The sequence below is a fragment of the Marmota monax genome, unplaced genomic scaffold (genome assembly GCF_021218885.2).
Source record: "Marmota monax isolate L192 unplaced genomic scaffold, Marmota_monax_Labrador192_F-V1.1 WCK01_AAM20220418_F8-fsc00065, whole genome shotgun sequence".
NCBI lineage: Eukaryota > Metazoa > Chordata > Mammalia > Rodentia > Sciuridae > Marmota > Marmota monax.
This window is the reverse complement of record NW_026694038.1, coordinates 10,385,706-10,412,110: the sequence shown is the minus strand read 5'-3', so window position 1 is coordinate 10,412,110 and position 26,405 is coordinate 10,385,706. Positions and strand designations below refer to the sequence as shown.

The 26,405-nt window shown below is 40.8% G+C and overlaps 2 long non-coding RNA genes across 2 annotated transcripts in view; one reads left to right on the top strand and one right to left on the bottom strand.

Annotated features, from left to right (window-relative positions):
• The window catches only part of LOC131424939 (uncharacterized), a 17,650-nt gene extending 7,461 nt beyond the window's left edge, over positions 1–10,189 (top strand). Inside the window, exon 2 of the long non-coding RNA XR_009228610.1 lies at positions 6,255–10,189. This is a non-coding gene — a long non-coding RNA (uncharacterized LOC131424939). The remainder of the gene's footprint in view (positions 1–6,254) is intronic.
• Positions 7,818–26,405, bottom strand: LOC131424941 (uncharacterized). Its single transcript, XR_009228612.1, has 2 exons — positions 13,736–26,405; positions 7,818–9,806 (listed from the first exon to the last, which is right to left on the bottom strand). It is a non-coding gene; the product is annotated as an uncharacterized LOC131424941 (long non-coding RNA).

Here is a 26,405-nt window from a genome sequence, read left to right as displayed (position 1 = left end):
TTTCATTCTTCTACATAAGGACAAACATTTTCCCCAGCACTATTTGTTTAAAAGGCTGTCTTTTCTCCAACATGCTTTGCCAAAAACCTCTAGCACTCTTTTGGTGGAGTTTGTTTGTTTGTGGTTTTTTTGTTTGTTTGTTTGTTTTGTTTTGTTTGGATCTTCTAAATGCAGGATCATATCATTAGCAAATTGTGATAATTTGACTTCTTCCTTTCTATTTTTATCCCTTTTATTTCCTTCTCTTGCCTAATTGCTCTGGATAGAATTTCTAGCACTATATTAAATAGGAGTGGTGAGAGTAGACTTGTTCCAGATTTTAAAGTACATGCTTTCATTTTTTTCCCCATTTTCTATGGACTGAGACCTCTGAAACCGTGAACCCCCAAATAAAGGTTGGCTCTGGCTTTTTCATAAATAGCCTTTATAATGTTGAGGTACTCGCCTTCTATCCCTAGTTTATTGTGTGTTTTTATCATGAACAGGTGCTGAATTTTGTTGAAGGCTTTCTCTGCCATCTATTGAGATGACTAAGTGATCTTTGTCCTTAATCCTATTCATATGATGAATTACATTTATTGTTTGTGTATGTTAAACCATCTTTGCATCTCAGATAAAACCAAAGACTGTCATGATGTATAATCTTAATATGTTATGGAACATGATTTGCTAATACTTTATTAAGAATTTTTACATCTAAGCTCATTAGATATATTGATCTATCATTTTTTTCCTTGATGTGTCCTTATCTGGTATTGGCATGAGTGTGATACTTGCTTCATAGAATTAATTTGGAAGTGTTCCATCCCTTTCTATTTCATGGAATAATTTAAGGAGTATTGGCATTAGTTGTTCTTTAAAGGTCTGATAAAATTCAGCTGAGAATCCATATGGTCCTGGGCTTTTCTTTGTTGGAAGGCTTTTTATTGCTGCTTCTATTCCATTACAAGTTGTTGGTCTGTTTAGGTTTTGTATGTCTTCTTGATTAAATTTTGGCAGATCTTATGTGTCTAAAAATGTATCCATTTCTTCTAGATTTTCCAGTTTATTGGAGCATAAGTTTTCTAAATGGTCCCTAATGATCCATTGGATTTTTGTGATGTCTCAAGTGATTTCTCCTTTTTAGTCTCTAATTTATTAATATTATTAATTTAGGTCTTCTCTCTTTTTCTTTTGGTTAGTCTGACTTACGTTTTAGTCAGTTTTTTGTTTTTGTTTTTTGCCACTGTGACTAAAAGACCCAGCCAGCACAATTGTAGAGGAGAAAATTTTTATTTGGGGGTTCACTGTTTCAGAGGTCTCAGTCCATTGACTGTAGGCTCCATTCCTCTGGGCTCAAGGTGAGGCAGGACATCATGGTGGAAAAGTGTGGTGGAGGGAAGCAGCTCACATGATGATCAGAAAGCAGAGAGAGAGAGAGATCTCCACTTGCTAAATACAAATATATACCCCAAAGCCACACCCTCACTGCCAGACCTCCTTCAGCCATTCCCTACTTGCCTTCAATCACCACAAAGTTAATCCCATCAGATGACTGATTCACTGATTGGGTTAAGGCCCTCACAATTCAATCATTTCTCCTCTAAACCTTCTTTCATTGACTCATACATGAGCTTTTGGGGGACATCTCACATCCAAACCATAACAACTTATCAATCTTGTTTATATTTTCAAAAAATCAACTTTGTTTCATTGATCCTTTGTTCTTATTTTATTCTCAATTTCATTGTTTTAAGTTCTGATCTTAATTATTTCCTTTCATCTACTTGTTTTAGAATTGGCTTGTTCTTCTTTTTCAAGGGCCTTGAGATGCATCATTAGCCTGTTTACTTGGGATCTCTCCAATTTTCTTTATTTTTGGCAGAGGGGGAGTACTAGGGATTGAACTCAGGGGCATTCAACCAGTGAGCCACATCCTCAGTCATATTTTGTATTTTATTTAGAGACAGGGTCTCACTGAATAAATAGTTTAGCATCTTGCCATTGCTAAGACTGGCTTTGGACTCGAAATCCTCCTGCCTCAACCTCCTGAGTTGCTGGGATTACAGGCATGGGCCGCCATGCCCAGCTCTGATTTTTCTTATAAAGGCACTCATATATAAAAACTTTCCTCTTAGAACTGCCTTCATAGTGTCCCAGAGTTTCTGGTATGTTGTATCACTTTTCTTGTTTGAGTCTAAGAATTTTTGAAATTTCTTCTTCCCTGATTTCTTCTATCACCCATTCATCATTCAAATGTGTATTGTTCAATCTCCATGTGCTTGTATAGTTTCTGTAGGGTTTTGTTATGTTGATGTGATAGTAGGAGCAAATGTGACTCCATTTTGTTTTATGACTTCATCCTGTAAAACAACCATGCCAAGTAGAAGGGTCATGACTGGAGCAAGATGTTCTTTTCCTTTTGCTATAGAAACCTTTAAGAACACGGAACTACCTAATGAGGCATTGTTTCTGTAACTAGGGTAACGGGGCTCTGTTTCTGTAACTGGGGTGACTGGGGTAACTGTGATTGGTTAGGCTTCCCTCCGTTTGACTGCACTGTCCCACTTCTGTAACCTGGCTTGCTTGCATTGGCTAGACCCCCTGAACATCCCTTTTGCGGTTTTCAGGCTTATAAGGAGTGCCCTTGCAATTGTTCAGGGCTGATCAGGGGAACAGCTTTATGTTCTGGTCAGCCGCCACTGGTGTGCTTCAATAAAGGCTTGATTCAATTATACGTGAGTGGTCTGGAAGTCAGTTTGTGAAACCCTGAGATGAAGCTTTAACTATAACATTGATTTCAAATTTCATTCCTTTAGGATCTGATAAATGCAAGGAATTGTATCAATCTTTTGTATTTGCTAAGAGTTGCTTTGTGGCCTAGAATCTGGTCTATTTTAAAGAAGGTGTCATGAGCCACTGAGAAGAAAGTATATTCAGCTGTTGTTGGATGAAATATTCTACAGAAGCCTGTTAGGTCCATTTGATTTATAATATTTTTCAGGTACCAAGAGTCTTTACTGAGTTTATTTCTGGATGACCTGTCTAATGGGGAGAGAGGTGTATTCAAATCACCCAGTATAATTAATTGTACTGGAGCTATCTGAGGTTTCAATTTGAATAGTGTCTCTTTTATGTAATTAGTTGCATCTACATCTGGGGCATAAGTGTTTATTATTATTATATCTTCTTCAACAAGAAGAATGTTCTCTTTACCAATATGAAGTGACCTTGTCTCTTGGGATTAATTTTGGTTTGAAGTCTACTTCATCAGATATGAGAGTAGGTACTCCTTTTGTTTCTGGGCTCTATTCACATGGTATATCAATTTTGATCCTTTCACTTTCAGTCTTTGTCTATCTTTGCCTGTAAGGGGCTTCTATTGCAAATGACATACAGTTGGGTCTTATTTTTCAATCCATTCTGCCAGCCTATGTTTTCAATTGGAGAGTTGAGACCATTTATGTTCAATATTATTATAGAGAGATGTTTATGAATTCCTGCCGTTTTGATGTATTGATAATCTTTAATTTGGTCCTGTTTCTCATTTGCTTAGCTACTCTTAAAAGAGATTTCTTCCTTTGTGAACCCTGGGGTTTGTTTATTTCTTCTGGGTAGATACTTCTTTTTAAAAAAAAAATATTTTTAGTTATAGATGGTCACATACCTCTATTATATTTATTTTTATGTGGTGCTGAGGATTGAATCCAGTGCCTCACACATGCTAGGCAATTGCTCCACCACTGACCTACAAACCCAGGCCATGAGTAGATACTTCTTTAGGTAAGTTCTGTAAGGCCAGATTAGTAGTCATGAATTTATCATTCACTTCCTCTAGTGACTTTCTTAATTTATTCAGTTGTCTTTCTGTGTTTTCTTAGAATTTGTTGATTTTTATAATCGTTCTTCTGAATTATTTATCTGGTATTTCATCCACCTCTATATTTTGGGGGTCAGTTGCTGGTGAATTATGAATTTTGGGAGATGCCTTGTTACCCTGCTTTTCATATTTCTTGTGTTCCTGTGCTGGTTTTATGCATCTGTTGAAATGGATTCCTCTTCAACTCTTATGTGTGGGTCTCTATAGGGCACAGCCTTCACTTGCCAAAGTGTCTAGAGTGATCTAGACTGAGACCCCCTCATTGGAGTGATAGCCACAGCCTTTGTGTTAATTGTTTTTGCTGTAGCAGTGGATGTCCATGAGTGGAACTGAGGGCCCACCCCAGCTCTTTTTATTCTAGGCGTGGTTGTTAGTTTGAGTTTTTGTCTCTTCTATTCTTCGTATTAAAGTATAGCTGGAGTTTTAGTGTCTTACTTTGTGTGTGGAGCAAGGTATGCTATCTTTATGTTGATTTTAGTTCAGCAGAAGAGTCCCTCCCCTGTGAACTTATAGTGTCCCTGTAGGTTCCCGGTATCTCACAGAATAGAGGGAAACAAACAATAGCAATAACCACTGCAAACAATCCACAGCATTAAAATTAACACCTTGTTCCTATTATAATATCTACAATTTAATTCACACACACAATCACACACACACACACACACAAAGAAAGAAAGAAAAGAAAAACCATAGGCATAGTGAGGTCATCAATTGCCAACGGCAAAAACAATAAGTAACCATGAACTAGATCTAGCATTGAAGCAAACAAGAGGTGTCAACTATGTTATCTACAGCAATATTAATTGTAATAGCATGAATGTTGGGGGCAGGGATTATATAAACCAGTCCTTAAAAATTGGTAAATATATATATATATATATAGTTCATTTAGAAGAGAATGTGGTAGGAAGGTAGAAGAGAGTTTACAATTTTAAAAAAATGAACAGAGAATGCAAAAGAGATATAGCAGGTGATGCTTATAAGGAAGGAAGAGAAAATAGTAAAAACAAAGGAAAAGGGGAGAAAAAGAGAAAACGAGAATTTGGCTGGTAACAGGAGAAAAGAGAAATAGAAACAAGTGAAACAAACAAATGAAACAAACCAAAAAATCCTAACCCACAAAAGACATGGAAAGGAAAAATAACTACATTTAAGTGGGAAAAAAATGAAAGAAAGAAAAAAAAATAAAGAACGATTCTTAATGAAAAATGAAGAAATTGTCTCTACTGAAGTGTTCAAAACAATTGATGAGAATGGATGGTCACTGCCTATGCCCAAGTGTTCTTTCCATGGACTATGTACTGAGTGGGGAGGGGACTGGGGGTTGTTAACCTCTTTCTTTTTGTGTGTTACTGAGTTGCCAGTTGGAATGGTTCAGACTGAATCTGGTTGAAATAATTCCCAGCTTCCCTTCCCATCAGTATAAGGTAAGATGCAGTGAGAAATACTGTCAGGTGGAGCTCTGCTCAGACCAGATGTGTGCACTCCCAGATGGGGCTGCTGCAGAGTTCTGTGGGAGAAGTTCTGGCCACTGAGGCTTAGGTCTCATCAGACCTTAGGGGTTTTGTTGGGTGGTATCTGCTCTGGAGAGATTAAATCAACACACCCCTAAGCCCAGCAGTTGCTGATCTCTGGCAGGAGTTTGAATCTCAGGAGCCTCCCAAGAATTCTACCTGTGGGGCAGGGGAGCCAATCCTTTACCCACTCTGCTGCCCACAGACACAGTCCTTCCAGGGTTAGCCTCTGAGTATATTCACAACCGCCTGTTCAGATTCCCAACCCACTTCAGCTGGTCACATGAGCCACCAGACTCAAAGGAAAAGCTAGTTGGGCTCCCTTTCACTTAACCAACTTGAATCCACCTGGATACAGTCTTTTCTGTGCCTGTTTCACTCACATTATGCTAGGTACATCCTAGGCCGCATGGCAGGTGCTTGCCGGGACAGTGTGGCAGAGTTTGCTGTGACCTCCCGGCTCCTGCAGCCTGGCCTCCTCAAGATGGCTGCCACCTCCACTCTCCATGGCCAGTTGAGAAACAGCACTTTTCAAACAGTTCACAATGCAGCCTCTGGATCCTCTAAGTGCAGGCTGCTTTTCTGATCTCAGGTTTTCGTGCCAAATCTGTCCATTGTATTTCTTTCTGGGTTCTCCGTTCCCTCTGAGGTGAACCAATGGCCCTGCCACTGTTGCTGCTGCAGGGCCGACTTGGCTCCAACATTCCATGCACCCAAATTTCTGAGCCTCTGAGACGCTCTGACTGTCCAATAATGAAGTTTAGTGAAATCCCACCTTGCTGAGAAGCAGTACTCCTGCTGCTTGAATCTCAAGCCACAGAGCAACTAGGAATGCAGCCTTCCTCTAATCTGCCATCTTTCTTTCTCTCTCGACAAAGGATTTTCAACAGAGGGAAAGAGAGGCCAGTACGATGGGAAAGAGGCTCACTTCTAATTTATTGACCATCAAAACCCCCACCACTACCTCCATCTGCTCTTGTCTCCCGGGAGAGAAACTTGAAGAATGACTTCTCTTCTTGACTTGTCTCCTCAACAAACAGAAACCCAGGGACTTGCCTCTCCATGGAGTCCTACAGAACTGAGAGAGGAGCCGTGAAACCACTGGGATGAGAACTGGCCCAGGGTCCAGGGTGGCGCATAGTCCTGGCCGGCTCCCCAGGCTCTGGCCCAGCGCTGGCACCAGGCAGCCTGACTCGTTGCCCAACACCACCAGCATGAGGCATGGACCTCACACATCGATTTAATGCAACACCTCTGCTTCTTGGCCAGCTCTGCCTAAGGAAGCAACTCTGATTTGTTCTCTGAGCTCTCAGAAACTTTGGGTTTTTTAGCTGCTTCTGGCAATTCTCAAACATATCCAAAAGTGGGGAGAACAATAGAAACAGCACAAAGAACCCTCCTGTGCCCGCACCCAGCTTTGACAATTATCAATGTGTTGTCCAGCTGAGAGTTTCTTTTAAAAAGAACTTTTTTTTTTCTCTCCAAAATGAGACTCTCCTTTTCCAAGGACAAAAGTGTAAGCCCCTCTTCCAGAAACTCTGTGACTGGGTCCAAGAAAACAGTGTTAGAAAGTCTCACAGTGATTCTGGTCCCACTGAGACGGAGACACCATTAGTTCACTCTGTCCCCAGCACTGTTTCTATAAATACTTAGTTCTCAAAAGTGATGAACAATGGGACACTCAGAAAACATAAAGGGAACATGGTTACATTGGTCTGTATGAAAAATGCAAATGACAAGACAGCCAAAGATCACAACAAAGAGGAAAGAATGAGAGAACATAGGTAATATCCTCAAAATTCATAAAGAGCTCTTATAAATTACTCACATTTATTAAAAATAGAAATATTTACAAAATTCCATAGATAAAGGCTAGAAACAGGCTTAGCTTGTTAAGAAGTAGAAGAGAGTCTGAAAATGGCCAATAATCTATGTATACATGCTTGATCTCCTTGGATGCCAGGAAAAGGCAAACTAAAATGATGAGGAACCACTGGGTGGTGTGGCACACGCCTGTAATCCCAGCAGCTCAGGAGGATGAGGCAGGAGGATCCTGCGTTCAAAGCCAGCCTCAGCAAAAGAGAGGCAATAAGCAATTCAGTGAGACCCTGTCTCTAAATAAAATACAAAATAGGACTGGGGATGTGGCTCAGTGGCTGAGTTGCCCCTGAGTTCAATCCCTGGTACCTGCCACCCCCCACCCAAAAAAAAATGATGAGAAACTATTTCTACCCATCACACTGGCTAATATTGGAATGATCCTTACTCTCCCATGATGGTGAGGTTTGATGAAGACGGCTACACTTGTTCCCTGACAGTAGATTGTGAAGCATTGCAAACTCTCCTGAGAATAATCTGGTACCATATATTAAAGTACATAACACACAAATAAATGCTGTTGGATCCAGAAATCCTATTTTAGGACATCCACACCAGAAAAATAAAAGCATGAATATATTAAAACATGTTTCACAATGATATCAGTAATTAACATTCACCATGAAGGGGAGTGCTCACCAAGTGCCAAGTGCCACAACAGAGGTTGTACAACGACATCTGGATTGATCTTCACAATAACTTTATGAGATAGTTACCATTAGCTCATAGGTAAAGACTAAAATTTAGCAAAATTAAATATGTTGTCCAAGGTTTTCAAATGTGTCAATGAATATTGGAGTTAGGACTTGAAATTGTTGATATGACTACAGAGCTCATGCTCTTACCAAATTAGATTTAAAAAAAAAAAAAAAAAAAAACAGGTGCCCTTGATAGAGGCAGGGTATTTAGAGTGACCCTAACCACTGGAAACATGAAGTGCCCAGCCTTGATTCGTTTCAAAATTAAACTTACTTTGAAAAGGAATAGGGAAGTTGAAACAAATGTTTTCCATAGAAGCAGAAAGAAGAAGTTGTGAGTAGGAAAAGAGACAAATGTGAAAGCTTTGCCAGACTTGGTTTGGGGAGAGAATGTTCTCCAGGGGACCTGAACTCCTCCCTATGACTAAGCCTCCAGGCTGTGGCGGGATCTCTCCCCGGGGGCCATGGGCAAAGTGCAGTTCCCAAGTGTCCCCTCAGAGGCAGCTCTGCTGCCCTCACCCAAGCTGGCCCTGCCAAGGAGAAGGGGTGAGAGGGGGAGCAGCTCTGTAACTGACAGAGGAAATATGGTTATGAAGATCCTCAGGTCCTGGAAACAAGGCCTCAGTTTTCCTGGAAAATGATCAGTTGTTTATCTCCTTGGAACTTGGAAAGGATGTCATGAATACTATGTTCTCACCAAGCCCGTGACTGACTCTGCCCTGAAGACTTAACCTCCTGTCCTTGGCAGGATCATGTGCCACCATATTCTGGGTACAGGAACACTCCTGCTAGGTTTTGTGTCCAGAATGTAGGTAAAGACTCCACCCACAAGCTGTAGATCCAAACCCAGAGAACCCAGGAGTGTGTATTGGAATGTGATCTCAATTGCACTTTACAATAGAATTACTTGGAACAATATCAGCATAAACAAGGAGCAGGGATGAGTGTAGACAGTGTGTTACAAGCCAAGGTTATGACTGATTTAATTTGGTGCACCTGAAGCCAATAACAATAATAATAATATAAAATAAACCAGTAGCAAGTATTAGCCTGATCATCTATCGAAGAGACTAAAGCAACCAGTCCCAGAGGTTTGTTTTTTTCTCTTACTCAACTCCAACTGTTATTAATAGCTATTTAACCTAACCTTGATCTTTATTCAGACTCATGGGAGTAAACAAACTTCTGACTTATGCAAACTCCTGCCTTAGAATGACAAGTCTTTGATGCATATTTAGTGCTCAAGTTCCAATAAGTAGGTTTCCAGACAGACTCTTTCTGTGACAAAGGGCTCATAGAAAGTTCCTATTAAATTCTTCCTTTCCTTGTAGGAAAAGTTTGTGTATAACTAGCTTGTCCAGGAAGCCTTAACATTGTTCCTTTGACATGCCTAGGGAGGCCCAGCATCCTGACCCATCTCATACCTTCCAAGACTCATCAAAACTAGGGACAACCTGGTGCATTTGATGGACAGTAAGTGCCCAAATTCTGGGAGAACTGTTATTTGGGTTCAGATCCCAGATCTGCCACTTACTAACCCTGAGGACTTGGGCAAGACACTTCACTCTTTTTTCTTTCTTTCTTTTTTTTTTTTATGGGAAGAAAAGTTTATTAGAGGGCTATGGTTTCAAAGGTCTTAGTCTGTAGAAGGCCGCCTCCATTCCTCAGGGCTCAAGTTGAGGCAGAACATCATGGCGGATGAGTGCGACAGAGGGAAGCAGCTCACATGGTGGTCAAGAAGCAGAGAGAGAAGACTTCACCTTTTTGTATGAGCAACATCTTTAGCAATCACAGGAATGATGATTATGAGGATCCTACCTATCAAAGGAGCAATAATTGTTCCTCCTTCGCGATCTGTTGTAAGAAGAAAAAGAGAAATTGAATGTACAACAGACAGCTCTGTCTGCACAGAGGAAGCACCCAATGAATGTTTATTGCTGTTCTTTGTCATATAAAAACAACCTCTGTTAGACTTTCCTAGAGAGTCAAAGAGTGGGAAAGCCCTTATCTCTGGCACCTAACCAATGTGGGTTGGAACACAGTTCTGCTAGTCACTAGCTGCATAAATATTTAGTCTTTTGTTAACTCATAGAAGTTCTTTTTCTCGTCTGTAACACTGGAAGTGAACATAATGTTCCATCTCAGGGTCATCAGGAAAATCTAAAAAGATAACACATGTACTTCTTAATGCCAAGCACATAAGTGTTCAATAAATGTTAACGGCCTTTTTATTTCAATTTGTGCTATTGATTTCTGCTTGAATCAAGTAGTTAGAAATTAGAACATTATTGATTTCCCTACTTACATTTGCAGCTTTGCTGCAGTTTTATAAAAATTTATAGATTTGGGGGGAGCAAATCCTGATCTAAGAGTCAGTATATAAAGATACTGGACAGGATTCTGTCAGGTGCTAGCCAAGAGACTTTAGGAAAATATCAGAAGCTTGGATTTCCTCACAGAGTAGGAAGATTGCTGATTGCCATGGGGTAATGGATGAAAGGCACTTTTTCAATTATGAAACAATACAAAAATGGAAGGGTTCATCATTTTCCCAGGAAAAATAAGGACTCAATAGAATAAATATAGTAGAGCATGATGTAGACCTGTAGAGTAGTTTCTCTATTGACTACTATGGATTCTTAATTCTGAATAAGTTTTAAATGGTTGGCTCTTGGATTGAGGCAGATAAAAAGGCAATTCCAACCACAATCACCAGTTCATTAGTGTGTGGACTTTGAGAAAATGGTACCAACAGAACAGGTACACAGACCAGCTTTCAGCATACGGAGAAATGGACTCAACTTTAGGGTTAAGTTCCAGGCCAAGTCTTTTTGGCCAGGGATAATGTTTTGCACTTGGTGGATAATATTTGCTTCTTGCTAATTTTAGTTCTATTTCTTAATAAACTTGCCAATGCAGACAGATAGCAAAATGTCAGGGGGCCTTTCTCTCTCTCTCTCTCTCTCTCTCTCTCTCTCTCCCTCCCTCCCTCCCTCCCTCCCTCCCTTAGTTTCTCTGAAGATAAGTCCATAAGCATCAACAGAATGAAGCATACATTGTTCAAATTTCTACTAAAAATAGATATTGTAATTAAGCCATGCAAAAAAAATTCATAATTATTTCCATTCCTCCAAATAGTTAATGGTAGATGGTTTGGGGTTTTGTTGTTGTTGTTGTTGTTTTGTTTTGTTTTGTTTTTTGGGTTTTGTTTTCATTATATTTTAAAGACTATACATCTTTTTCTATTTTAATTTTTTTTGTACCAAGGATTGAACCCAGGAGTGCTTTAACCACAGAGCCACATCCCCAGCCCTTCTTATTTTTCATTAGAGATAGTGAGAAACTGATGTGACTCCACTTTTGAGAAACCAGCCTCTACCTCAGAGCAAAACCTGTTCAAGGAAGGGGGCGTGACCCTTATCCTTGGAAAAACCCACAGAGCACCCCTAAGCACATACCCACACTGCTGAGTTGTTTGTCTGTAAATAAAAGGAGAGATCTTTGGCGCTAGGTGTCCCTGACGCAGTTAGGCTAGGTGAGGACCCATAGCAACCCCCTAGCAACCACCAATCAGCATGAGACAGGGAAAATACCTGGGATGACTGATGACCCCCCAGTAGTTTATGGTGGTTGATAACATGTTGGGAAACCATGTAGTTTGGCACATACACCCCTCGTGGCCTAAATCAATCAGTTCAAATGAATCCCCCTCTTGTTCTGACCAATCACCGCTACCCAACTTGTTCCCACCAGTGAATGTGCTAATCAATGTTAAGAGTTCTTGTTTGACTTTCCCGCGATATGGAATGATTTGCTGTGTGATGTTGTGATGCATAGAGTATCCCAAAAAAAACCTATAAAATCTCACTGAACAAAGGACCGGGACTACTCCCTGGGACTGCTGTGTCAGGAACGATTGTGAGTCCAGGCTCGAGCTTGCAATAAAGACTCTTGTGTGATTGCATCGGATTCGGCTCCTGGAGGTCTATTGGGGTCCCACGAATCTGGCATTACAATAGGGTCTCACTAAGTTGCTGAGACTGGCTTTGAACTTGTAATTCTCCTGCCTCAGCCTCCCAAGCCTCTGGGATTACAAGTGTGTGCCATCATGCCCAGCTTCTAATTCAATTTATAAATTGACTATAAAAAATTAAAAGATCAAGGATTCAAGAAAATCTATCTATTTTGGGAGATACCTTTTGCTTCTGTGGACAGTTAGTAGCCTTGGTCACCTAAATACCTGACCATTCTGGCCTTGAATGATTCCATTTCCACAATCCTACTATACCTATTCCTATTATTAGTCCTCTACCAGATGTGTTTCTTCTGACCCGGAAGCAGCCCAGAGCAGTCAAACATTTTTTAAAAAAATGCTTGAAAGAGGAATATTTTTCATCTGACAGTGAGTAGATCAATGTACAAAGAAACTGAAGCCTGTGGCCCACAGCTGCCAGCCGAGGTAGAGTCAGTGGGAGATCAGAGAGCTTTTCTGCTATCTTCCCCTAGTCCCAATCATTCTACTCAAAAGAAAATCTCCATGAAAAAAAAGAAAAACTTACAGAAATAATAAGTTGGATGAGGTAAACATACACTTACTCTATGTATTCACTGAGTGTCTGCTCTAAACCCAGCCCTCCAGGGCACAGAATATGAGTATGAAATGGTCTGCCTGGGAATGACAATCATCAAGAATACAAATAAAAATAAATACCAGTGAAGATGTGAAGAAAAGGTGTATACACCATTGATGAGAAGGTAAATTAACACAGCCACAACGGAAATCCATATGGAGACTTCTCAAAAAACTAAAGCTAGCACTACCATATGATCCAGCAACTAGACCACTCCTTGGTGTTTACTCAAAAGAATTAGTCAGCAGAGGGTAGAGATCCATGCATACCCATGTTTATCTCAATGCAACTCACAATAGCCAGGCTATGGAATCAGCCTAGGTGTCCATCCACAGATGAATGAAAAAAGAAAAATGTGATATATATATATATATATATATACACACACACAACGGAGATTTATTCAGCCATAAAGAAGAATGAAATTATAGCATTTGCAGGAAAATGGAGGGAACTGGAGAACATCATGTTAAGAGAAGGGAGCCAGAGACAAGAAAGGGAAGTAGCATATGTTTCTCTCATTGTGGAAGCTAGTGGATGTGGTGGGGCGGGGGGGACGCATCATGAAAGTAGAAAGGAGACCAATAGGATTCAAGAAGGGGAAAGAGGGGAGCAGGTGAAAGGAGGGGAAGCAAGGAGAAGTATTATTATTATGACCGAGTGCCATAACGAAATCCACCATTCTGTAAAATTAGCATGCACCATAAAACTTAAATTCTTTAAAGTTAAAAAAAAAAGGAATAAAGAAATGCTTTTCCCTGGGCAGAGGTTTCCTCTGGAAAGGGGGATACACGGTCACTATGGGTCATGATCCCACCCACCCCACTCTATTGCAGAACCACAGTCTCAAACTGGTTATGTACCCCTTCCCTCCAAACCCTCCACAAGGGTCATGGACTCCTCACTTCCTCCTCCCCAGCCCTGCACAGTTTGAAAGCAATCATTTCACTGTCACCCTCTTCTCAGCACTGCCCACTCCACACCAGGTTCACATGGTGTCCCCAACACATCACATGTCACCGCACCCTGCATATGACTCAGGCTCTCTTTCACTGCCTCCCTAACCCAACACTTCCTCAAGCCTACCTCAGCTTCACCTCCCGAGGGCCATCTGTCCCCTACCCCTGCCCCCAGACAAGCTCATCCCACTACCGGCTCAGCCAAGCTTGGCTCCTGTGCCTGGGAGGAGTGTCTCTGCTCCGTGTGGCTCCACAGGGCTCCTGTATTCTCGCTGGCTCCAGTGACAGCCTGAGGGGCAAGAACCATGTAGCCTCTAACTCCTGTCTGCAGAGCCTGGACAGCAGCCTGTTTTCTTGGGATACTCGAGAAACCCGTTGACTTGAATTCAGTAGAATAAATACAATGAGGCAGCCTGTGATGAATGCCTTCAGAGGGGCCCCTAGAGGGATCTAAAAGTCCAGTGGGAGCCAGCGGGAGTGTTTGAAGTTACAGGATTCCTTTGAGCAGCTTAAGAACTGGCAGAGCCAAGCGATCAACAAGTTCTAAAAATCTAAAAAGCTCATGGGGATAAGAGCACATGTTCCTACAAATGCCAACAGAAACACTTAACTAAATAAACAACACAGTAATATTAGTATAATCAAAACAGATCTTTAAAAGTGTATGAAGCACAGCTTTAAGCTTTAAAGAGGCATACCGCAGAGGTTAGGCACCATTAAGGCGGTCTACTCTATGAGTCAGCAGTGTACTTACTGGCTAAACACAAAAGCTTTGGACTCTCCCAATTTAGGTTCAAATTCTAATTTTGTGGCTTACTAACTGTATCCTTGAGCAAGTTCTTAACCTGCCTGAGCCTCAACTTCCCCATTTGAAAAATAAGGATAAAAGTGGACCCCCATCACAGGGTTGACTCTTGGAATAAAAAGATAATGCTGGTAAAAATGCTTGGGAGGGTTCCCAGAGCCACAGGACACAATGGATAAGTTTCCTGCCAGCTATTTTGAAATGACATGTATGTTTCCATGGGTGGTCTAGGCCAGTAGACCATTTTTTTAAATCTAGATATGGCAAATTCTCTATGAGGAATCATTTCGTAAAATCACGTGCCACACCACTGTCACTTAACAAACTAATTTACTGAGGATCTCTCGTGTTCCAGGCATAGTTCTAGATCCTGAAATACAGCAGTGAATAAAATAAGCAAAAATTTCTGCCTATGCAGAGCTTACCTTCTATTGGGAAGAGATAAGAAATAAGCATAATAAATTACATAGAGCATTAGAATATGCCCAGTGCTACGAAAAAGAAATCAAGACAGGGAAAGGGAAGGCAGACTGTGAAGGGCTGCAATTTTAAATAGTAGGGGACCCTGAGGAGGTAATATTGAAGTAAAGGAGACGAGGGAGAGAGCTACTCAGACATCTGAGGGAAGAGTGGTCCAGGAAGAACAGTCAGTGCCGAGATTCCGGCAGGGTCATGCTCAGTGTGCTCCAGAACAGCAGGGCGACTAGTGAGGCTGGGGCACAGGAGATACTGGAGAAAGTTGTAGGCAGTGAGGGGCAGCTAGGGTCCTGACCAAGGCACTCTGAGGACTTAGGTGTCCAGTTGAGGAGAGGTTGGGAACGGATGGATGGCTTTGAGCAGAGGGTCACTGTGGCTGCTGAGGGTGGCCTTGCAGTGGTTGGAGAGGGAGGGAGCGCAAGGGCACAGGCAGGGAGAAGGTCGGGAGGCACTGTGGAAAGGCAAGCCAGGTTCATGGCAGCTAGGCCCGCCGTGAAGGGCAGAACTGTGCTGAGATGATTCTGGCATGTTGTGAAGCTGAGCTATTTGGATAAATATGGGGAGAAAGAGGGAAAGCGAGGGGAAGGGAGAAAAGGCAGATGTGCCTGGTCTGCGCAAACCAAAAGGACGGAGTGGTCTTTTGCCATGCTGGGGAAGGCTGGTGGAGAAGCCTCTGCAACGGCCAGGTGATGAGGTATTTGGCCGGGGACAAGTTGAGTTTGGAATTTTGAAGGACCCACTGGGAGTTGGAGACAGAAGCTGGCGTCTGGAATTCTGAAGAGAAGATAGGGAACATCTTGATTATGTGTCAGAGCTCAACTCCCCTAGCGATGGTCTTTGTGTCCTTTGTCCCACTATAATTATCCTTGAACCTGTGGTTCTCAAATTCTAGTCTTCACAAAAATCACCAGAAATCCTTGTCCAAGTGCTGGCTTCTGGCTTAGACCTTCTGAGTCACTTGGTCTGCAGTGTGGGGATGTGAGAGGGGAGGAAGACAGGATTCCAAAGCAGGTGGCCCACGGATCACCTGCTGAGAACCCTGAGGATCTCCTGCTCCTTTTCTCTACTCATATATTCCAGTCACTTAGAAAACATTTACTTAATTTCTCAAACCACCCAGAAAAATACATTCCCCTTCAAAAACTTCAGGTGATAGGGAAAAGTGGCACCAACAGACGTTTCATGGAAGCACATTTCACCTGCTGTTCCACTGCAGACTGGATGTTGGTTTTGTCCCATTTCCAGCAGGAACGAGATATTGGCACAAGTGAAGGTGTGCCCGTGTGTGTGTGTGTGTGTGTGTGTGTGTGTGTGTGTCCACTGCCTCGTATCTGAGTCCCTTTCCATAGTTGCCACTTGCCCAAATTTCACATGCCCTTGAGTTGTCCCAGATCCCTTCTATTAGACATTAAGAGAATTTGAACGAAGGGGGTGGGACTAGGAAAGACAGTAGAATGAATCGGACTTAAGTTTCCTAGGTTCGTATATACATGAAGAGGCCACCCATGTAACTCCACGTCACATACAACCACACGAATGGGAAGTTATGCTCCATGTATGTCTGATATGTAAAAATACACTCTTCTGCTATGTATCTCTAAAAAGAACAAATAAATATTTTTAAAAATAAAAACTGAAAAAAAAAGCATTTGAATGATTTGTTCATGCTGAAGTATTGGTGACGTGACGCATTCTTTCTCCCAGAGTTGACCTGGAAGAGAGGGCAACAATGAAACACAGGAATTAGTACCTTATGGGAGAATTTCAGGCAATGTGGCAGAAAGAAGAAGGAGACCTCTAATATTTCACAGTAAATAACTCTGGTTCCCCAAATACATGCCTGTGGTAGCTTATGAATAACACTCCTGTGGTGATAGAAATGTGCCTTTCCCACTGGTAGTGAGGGAGGGTGACTGCCTGATTGCCAGGCTGAGATGCTCTGACCTACCTCTGCGTTTCCACTAAAGTCACACTTCACACCAGCTGGACACAAAGTTGTCCAGTGCTGCCGAACCCAAGACTCTACCAATGGGAGACTTTGGCTTGAAGCCTTGGCACTGGCCTTGCTGAACCTTTCCCAGACCTGAATCACAGTCTAAGATTCTTTCAGCCCCACATTACTTCCTCCCTCTCTCCTCCCCAGGGTCAGACTGCATCACTGTCCTGGGCTTTCCCAGCCTCCACTAGCTCCCTCCCCACCATCCTCAAGGCATATTTCCCCAACTCACTTCTCCTCCTTCTAACCCGGTCTTGACACCTGCTCCTTGGAGGAGCTGAACTAACACAGCCTCCAAACCCCAGCTCCTGAAAACACGATGAAGCAAGTGCCTCTTGCATCCCCGCCAAGTCCCTCAGCCTCCTCTGGTTTCCACCGCAGCTGGGTGAGCTCAGACTCACCCTGTGATGACAGCATCCTTCCTCCAAGAGCCAAGGGTTCTGCTTCCTCTCAGACCTTCTCCAACATCATGGAGAACCCCAGCCAGAATGCAAGTCCAGATCTGAAGTGCAAGGGAAGCTAAGCCCCCAGTAGAAACCCTGGAGTTGGGAGCCAGTGTGCAGGTCATCCACACTTCCGGAGGACAATGCTGGGAGGCCTTCTGTAGCCCTCCTAGAAGGTCCCAGAGGAATCCAGTCCACAGAGGCTGGAGTAGCAACCCCCATGTGGCTCTTCTTCCTTCCTCACCTCACATCCCTCCTCCCTCCCTCCTGCTTCCAAATAAACTCCTGGTACCCAAGGCCTTGTTTCAGGTTCCTCTTTCAAGTAAGTGTAAACCAAAGCACCTGATATGTGCTTTACAGCAATGGAGTCCTGTTATAAAACTGTCCTTTTAGAAGACAATGCTGAGGCTGCAGGATTTTACAATATTCTTATTTAAGTGTCCTTTACCTAATGTCAGTTCACATAATAGGACACAGTACCTCCTTGACGGCCGCAGTAGCCAGCTCCAAGATAACCCCCATGGATGGCCACCTCCTCACAATCATGCCTCATAGAGTCCCCTCCCACACTGAATAAGAGTGGGATAAAGGAGAAGTGACAGCGTGTGACTCCCAAAATTAGGTCATAAAAGGCATTGCAGTTCACCTTGGCCTCTTAGACCTCTGCTCTATGGTAGTTGGCCGCCATGGTGTGAGGTCCTCCACCACCCTGTGGAGACGCCCCTGCCAAGGTGAAGTGAGGCATCCCACCAGGGGGGACCAGTCCCCAACCATATGAGAACTGCCTTGGAGATGGGTCCTCCAGCCCAGGTGAGCCTCCACGTGACTCAGCACCAGCAGAGAGCCAACTGTAACTTCATGAAAAATCTCCAGCCAGTCTCCCAGCTAAGTTGTTCTGAAGTCCAGCCCCTCAAAAATAGACAAAGACAATAAATAATGACAACAAATGGCAATTTGTTATATAGCAATAAATACATAATAATGAGGTTTTCCTAAGTGTTCTGAGTGCTTTGTGTTCAGAAACCCATTAACACTCCTGCCAAGCCTAGGAGGTCACACTATTGAATACGCCATATTTTTTAAATAAAAAGGAAAGGAAGACGTAAAAGATAGGAAGGAAGGAAGGAAGGAAGGAAAGGAGACCCTGAGAAATTAAGAAATCCAGGATCAGTCACTCAATAATTAGAATAACGACAGAAACAAGATGGTCTCACTCCAACATCTGTGTTCCTGCCAACCACACTGAACTTCCTCAAATATGAAAGCTGCCTTGAGAAGAGAGTATTTGTATTCCTTAATTTATTCTGAATAATACTTTGGACTCTTTAAAAAAAAACAGAAAAAAAAGAATCCTCTGTCTTGGCATTTAAACACATGACTTTTGTAGAGGTCGACTCCAGGGTGTGCCCTGATTTCTGACTTTGAGTAAACATTACCTTCTTCTAGAAAACACATCTCTAATTTTATAAAATATCATTGGGAAAAGCATTCCGTGATCAAAATTTCACTTTGTGCCAGGCTGTTTGGGAGCACACAGCCCCTTCAAGCAAAGCCCACCTCTTTCAGTCCCTCTGCAAGGCTTGTTCATCCTGAGGATATGCATGAGATTCCATGGAGGAAACATAAAGATGGCTAGTCGCGAATCTTCCTTTAGCTCCAATAGCTCTAGTCAATCTGACAGTGGGTGATGCTATCTTGTAATTTTGGCCTTTTCTATGAACACCTCCATCGTTTAACAATTAGCTCTTTGAGAGAAAGATGAATGTGCAGATCTTGTCTGTCCTCCATAGAGCTTTGCACCTAACAGCTCTCAAATGTTTGACACCTCATACCTTCAAAACCACGAATCATTCTATTTGTTATCTGAACTGCTCCAAATTCCTCAAGCCTCTTAATATCCATCATTTCTATATCAAGGATTCATCAACCCTCCCTATCAGGTTGGAAATAAAGGAACAAAAACAAAGTGTCCCCAGCGTTCCTAAGATGTCCATCAGAATTAACCCCAAAACCCATGGATGGCTACTATCCTCAGTTCTGAACCCCACACATTAGGAGGAACACCGGCACAGAGGAGCTGCCCCCAGAGAGGAGATCCAGAGGAAGGTGAGAACCTCACCATGGAGAAGTCAGGAAGACACGGGAGGAGACTATCCCTGAGGCCCATGCACAGGTATTTGGAAAGCCAGCCTGGGAAGAAGGATCAGGCTCATTATAACTGTGGGACACCTAAGCTTCCCCAGCCATTCCAATGCAGTGTCATGATGTGGCTATCAAGAACAGAGTCAAGCCCTGGGTGGTGCCACTCCTGTCATCCCAGCTAGTCAGAAGGCTGAGGCAGGAGAATGGAAAGTTCAAGGCCAGCCTGGGCAGCTTCATGAGATCCTGTCACAAAATAAAAAATCAAAATAAAAAGGGCTGGGGATAGCTCAGTTGTAGAGCACCCCTGGGTTCAAACCCCAGAACCAAAAAACAAACAAAAGAAAAAATGACAACAAGAAAAAGAGTTGAGTGGGTAAACAACTTGGAAAATGCCAAAGAGCAGTGCCCCCTGAGGTTCATAAAACACATTAGCATACAAAATATTCTGAGAAAATCCTCTAATAAAGAAGACTTTCTTAGAGTTAATTCACCAAATTTATTAAAACATGACCCCCCTTTTATTTCTCCATATAATGGCTATTAACGTCCCAAACACAGAACATGAAAAGCTGTCCCAAGAAATAGAACTAACCACTGTTGTCGTGTATTTTTTAAAAATTAATAAAATCAATTAAAAAAAACAGAACTGAGCAAAATATCGCATTGTTTGTTGTAATCTATTCAATTTTTATTTGCCAGTTATACCTTCCTACAGCTGGGGAGAAAAGAGAAACAGAACTAGAACTTGTTTTCAGAAATGGTCAGGAGCTAAATTCTGGCGCATTAGATAACATTCCCCACCACTCAGTTTGGCCAAAACCAGATGGGAGGCTGTGAGCTGAGGCGTGCTTCACACTGACTTTGTTCAGGATCAGTCAAACGCTATGAAAAGTCAGTCACATATTAGGCACAGATTCTGTGATAATAAATAAGCAGGAAGGGAAGACATTTCCACTTGGGGTTTATAAACTCTGTCAGTCTTTTATCTGGAACCAAGGGTCTCCATTGCCTTAGAAATAGTCCCACAGCTCTTACCCTTATACCATAATGTTAAAATTTGTTGTTTTGTTTTAGTTTTTGTGGTCTGAGAATCAAACCAGGACCTTGAGCACTCGGGGAAAGCACTCTACCACCGAGCCTCGACCCCACCCTCATAGTGTTTTGATTTTTTATAGAAATGTCTGTCCCACTATACAATGACTCTCAGCCTGGACAGTACACCCGCTGTGTGATGGGATGACGGGAGCATCTACATTCATAGAGGATTATGAATACAAAGATTAAACAAGTTATTTCCTTTAAATCACTTGAAACCATGTCTGGCACAGATCAAGAGTTTTTGTTGTTGTTGTTTTTGTTTTTGTTTTTTTAATGATATATGTTGGGGCAAGAAGAACTTAGAGAATTCCTTCACTAGGCACTGAATCCTGTTACTGACTTCAGCATCTATTGCAATCTTTGCTACATAGGAGGCATTTTTAAAATGCTTAAAAGATGGATGAATGGATGATGAATGTGTGCAATGGTTTGCTCCCATTTGCTATCTCTGGAGGATGTCCGCATGCGCATGGCCTATCAGCACAGGTGCAGGCCTTCCGTCAGGAGCTATCTCCCTCCCTTTTTAGGGGCACCATGGTTTTAGAACAAGGTTTCTCACTCTTTTTTTACCGAAGTAACAGAACCTTCCTGCCCACAGAGGGCATGGCCTAAAGTAACCCAAGGCTCGGTATTTCTTCTAAGTCTAAATATCTCATCTTAGGCTGGAGGTGTGGCTCAGTGTTAGAATGCTTTCCTAGCACGTGCAAGACCCTGGGTTCAATCCCCAATACCATAAAAAAATTAAAAAGTAAAAAATAATAATAATAATAAAAATAATATGCCTAGTACGTAGGCAAACCTTAAAACAGTTTATCTTAAAGATCTGCAGAATTTTCATTTTACAGCATAATATATCTGTTTGTTTTAACCAGTGTTTGAAAACTTTACCAAGAGGCAAAATGGATGTCCCAAAATATGCTGTGTTTTTCCTGAGGCTTTCAGCCCCTCTGACATCCTCACGTGTACCTTTATTCTCCAGTCCAAACCCAAGATCCATGCTGTCTTGTTCTGGGTGAACCCTTAATACCTGGACTATGATGCTTTAACCCATTTCCAGTCTTGTTGATAGTAAAACCCTAGCAACATTCTGGAAGATAAGAAATTCATCATATTTCCTGGTACATTGGCCTTGAAGCATACAGGGGCATAGAAAAACGATCATTCACATAACTCTGAAGTAACAGTTTTTAATTTTATTACCACTTCTCTTGAAGATTAATTAGTATTAAAGGCCTTTAGAGGTTTTAAAGGCCATATTACACAGGAGATAAATGTTTGAGATCTAATTGATTTTTTTTTCTAGTACTGGGGGTTGAATGCAAGGGTGCTGTACCACTGAACTATACTGCCCAGCTCTTTTTTTAATATCTTTTTTTATTTTGAGACAGGGTTTCACTAAATTGTGCAGGCTGGCTTTGAACTTGTAATCCTCCTGCCTTGGCCTCCTGGGGAGCTCAGATTATAGGCCTGAAACACCACTCCAGGCTCTAATTGATTTTTTGTTGTTTTTGTTGTTGGGGATGGGGTACCGGGGGTTGAACTCAGGGGCATTCAACTACCGAGTCACATCCCCAGCCTTATTTTGTATTTCATTTAGAGACAGGGTCTCACTGAGTTGCTTAGTACTTCACTCTTGCTGAGGCTGGCTTTGAACTTGTGATTCTCCTTTCTCAGCCCCCCAAACCACTGGGAGTATAGGCATGTACCACAGAGCCTGGCCTTTGAATTGGCTTTTGAAAAGGAATTTTGTTTTTCTTTTACACACAATCTTACAGAGATGGGTTCTGATTTCTAAATACAGAGCAAGATTTCATTCTGGTAAGTATTTTCTGCTTTCAAATTTATGGACCCACGTGCTAGAATTAGCAGAAAAGGATATTAAAACAGTTACAACTATATTCTGCATGTTCAGAAAGTTAGAGGAAGTATTGACCATGTTAAGTAGATACATGGTACACACTTTTAAGAGAACCAAGTTGAACTTCCTGAGATGAGAATTACAATATCTGGAGTTAAAAATACACTAGATGGATTAAAAGCAGATTTGATGCAGAAAAAAAGACTAATAAATTTAAAGACATAACAGTGGACACTAACCCAAAATATACATATTAGGAAAAGATACACTCAAGTATAAATCAATAGAGCATGATTGAACTTGGAAAAACATCAAGCTTCCTAACATAGGTGCAATTAAAGTCTCAAAAGAGAGGAGGGGGAGAGAGGGACAGAATAATATTTATGAATCTATCATAGCTGAAATTTTTTCAAAATGTGGAGATATATTTAACAGATCCAAGAAGTTCAACAAACCTTGAGCACAGGAAACATGAAAAAAAATCATATCAAGACATATGATAACCAAATTTCTCAAAATCCATATTAAAGAAAAAAATCTTAAAACCAGCCAGAGGGATAAAAAAGACACTTTTACCTTCAAAGGAATAAAGATAATCATTTTGACATGTTTTTATTATAAGCAACGTGAGTAAAACACAATGAAGCAATATCTTTGAAGTACTGAAAGAAAAAACAATGTCTACGCTCTGCAAAAATATCTGTCAAAAATGAAAGTGAAATAAATACATCTTAGGACATATAAAATTTGAAAAATGTGACTTCAGCGGATCCACACTGAAAAAAAAAATGATAAAGGAAATCCTTGAACTCCTTCAGAGAAGTAAAAACAAGGAAGGAAAAGGAGGCCCCAGGGAAGTGCAGATCAGCAGAGGAGCTAGAAGACCCCTGGAAATGGAAACTCACGTAACTCAAGACTCATCACAGCCCTGAACGTGAAACCTTAGACTGTAATATTTCTAGAAGCAAACCTAGGAGAAACCCTTTGTGACCTTATGTTATGTGACAATTTTTTCCCCACTTTTTAAAAAATTATCTGTTCTTTTTGGATATACATGACAGTAGGGTGTATTTTGACATATCAAACTACATGGAGTATAACTTCCCATTCTTGTGGTTGTGCATGATGTGGAGTTACACTGGTCATACATTCATATGTGAACACAGGAAAGTTATGTCCCATTCATCCCACTGTCTTTCCCGTTCCCAGCCTCCCTCCATTCCCTTCATTCCCCTTCGCTGAATCCAATGAATTCTATTCTTCCCTCCTCAGGTGAAGATTTCTTAACTGTGATACTCAATATTCAGTCCATAAAATGGAATTTATACAATAAAAAATTCTGCCTTTTGAAGGATACTTTTAAGAATAAAAAGATAAACGGGTGGGGGAGGGAGTGGGGATGGAGGTAGAAAAGATGGTGGAATAAGATGGATATCATTACCCTAAGTACATGTATGAAGACACGGATGGTGTGATGATACTTGGTGTACAACCAGATACGTGAAAAATTGTGCTCTATATGTGTAATATGAATTGTAATGCATTCTGCTGTCATATATAACAAATTAGAATAAACAATAAATAAATAAGAAATAAAGAATGAAAAGATAACTGATTAACAGAAAATATTTACAAGTTATATATCTAAGAAAGAACTTATATATTCAGAATATACAATGAACTCTCAAAACTAATAAGAATACAAACCATCATTTAAAAAGTGGTCAGAGATATATATGGCAAAAAATATTTTTTTAAAACATGCTCAACGCGATCAATCATTAGGGAAGTGCAGATTCAAACCACAATGAGATAGCATTATATATCTAGTTCGGTGACTAAAATTAAAAACTTAACATTCTAGGATTGGTGAAGTGTAAATGAACTGCATTTGCATACACTGACAGTAAGTTATAAAATGGAACTACTTTAGAAAACAGTATGAAAATTCCCTTAAATGTTAACCAAACTACTACCATTCCACGCCTACATCCATAGCCAACAGAAATAAAAGCATACATCCACAATAAGACCTACACATGAATGTTCATGGATACTTTGTTTGTAATATTCAAATCAGTGAACAACCCAAATATTTAATAGGTGAATGGATACTCTAACTGGGGGTATCCACTGCTAGAATACTACTCAGCAATGAAAAGGAACAAGCTGTTGTTACACCTGATACATTGATGAGTCTCAAAAATAAAGATGATGATGATGAGAAATGATTGAAAGAAGCCAAACAGAAAAACATAAATTTGTATGATTCCATTTATATAAAATTGTTTAAACTGCAAACCATAGTAACAAAAAGTTACTACGTTATTATATATTATTATATATTACTGAGTTATTAACAAAAGTTGATCATTAATTGCCTGGGGATGGGAGTAGGGAGTGGAGGAAAAAAAATATAAAAGGGCCCTAGAAATGTTTTAGGAGGTAGCTATATTTATTATCTTGATTTTTGTAGTAGTTTCAGGCCATGTACATAGGTTCAAAACTTATGAACTTGTACACTATAAAATGTGTTGTTTGTTGTATACCAATTAAATTACAACAAGTAAAAGGGAATGAATGACAACTTGATGAAACTAGTAAAGATAAGACAGAGGATAAAAAAGGAAACAGCAATGTAAAACAAATAATAAACACACGTAGAAGAATAGATTACTAATATAATTAAATGTAAATGAGCTGAATTAATCCATTAAAAGATAGATTGAGCTAGACGTTGTGATGCACACCCATAATTCCAGCAACTCAGGAGGCTGAGGCAGGAGGATCACAAGTTCAAAGCCAGCCTCAGCAACTTAACTAATTCAAAATAAAAGGGGCTGGGAATGTAGTTCAGTGGCCCCAGGTTCAATTCCCAATATCTAGAAAAAATAAAGAAAGAGAGAGAGAAAGAGAGGAAGGAAGGAAAGAAGGAAGGAAGGAAGGAAGGACATAGGCTGTCAGACTGGCTTAAAAACAAACCCAACTATGTGCTATATAAAAAAAATGTAAAACAAAGTGATAAAGAAAAACCAAAAAATAAATGAATAAGTAGGGGATATCCGGCAAACAGAAAGAAAAGAGCATGTTAATTAGGAAGGAAAAAAAAAAAAAGACGATCCACTAGGTGCAAACTTCCCTGATTAAGAAAAATTAAAATTTTAGCAAATTAGTAATTTGTCTTGAATAGACAAGTGTTAAAACTTGGAACACTTACTAACAGTTTTACATAAATGATCCAAAAGAGGGGCCTATGTTGGTTTTTAAATTATCAGTCTATCTAAATTAACATTTTTTACATGTGTTCTCTTACTGGGAGCTTCTTTGGATAACACTATTTGCATTGAGGGTATAGTTAGATGATACTGTGCTGTTTTGGTCTTTAATTTCCAAGGATAATTGTTGCCTCTAAGCAGCTATGTGTATTGAGTGTTGTGTGGATGGAAATCATGATTTCTAATTTAATCCATTGGTTATATTAACATGTTATAATTTGGAAAAAGACTGAGGGTACCAGTCTAATCTCATCATTTTGCTCATTAGAAGTTGTGCCAAACCTTGGAGAAGAAATGTATCTTCTGATTCTCTTACAGAAGAAGGAGCTTTGGACACTGCAATGATTGGCAAAGTGTGCTTTGTTGTTCTTTAATGCTTTCATACTTTGTCCACAGTTTCCATCCGAGTGGGAAAGAAGACAAGGATAGAGTCCAATTTGTAGTAGATTTTTTGGTATTGTTTTGTTTGTTTGTGTTTTCTGGTACCAGGGATTGAACCCAGGGGTGTTTAACCACTAAGCTATAACCCCAGCCCAGCCCTGTTTTTTGTTGTTGTTGTTGTTGTTTTGGTTTTTTGTTTGTTGTTGTTGTTGTTTGTTTGTTTTGTTTTGTTTTTATTTATTCATTTATTTTTAGTTTTTGAGACTCTAAATTGCTAAATTACTGAGGCTGGGTTTGGCTTTGAACTTGCCATCTTCCTCAGTCTGTGGAGCCGCTGGGATGACAGGCATGTGCCACCTCCTGTAATCAAGTTATCAGAACTTAACAA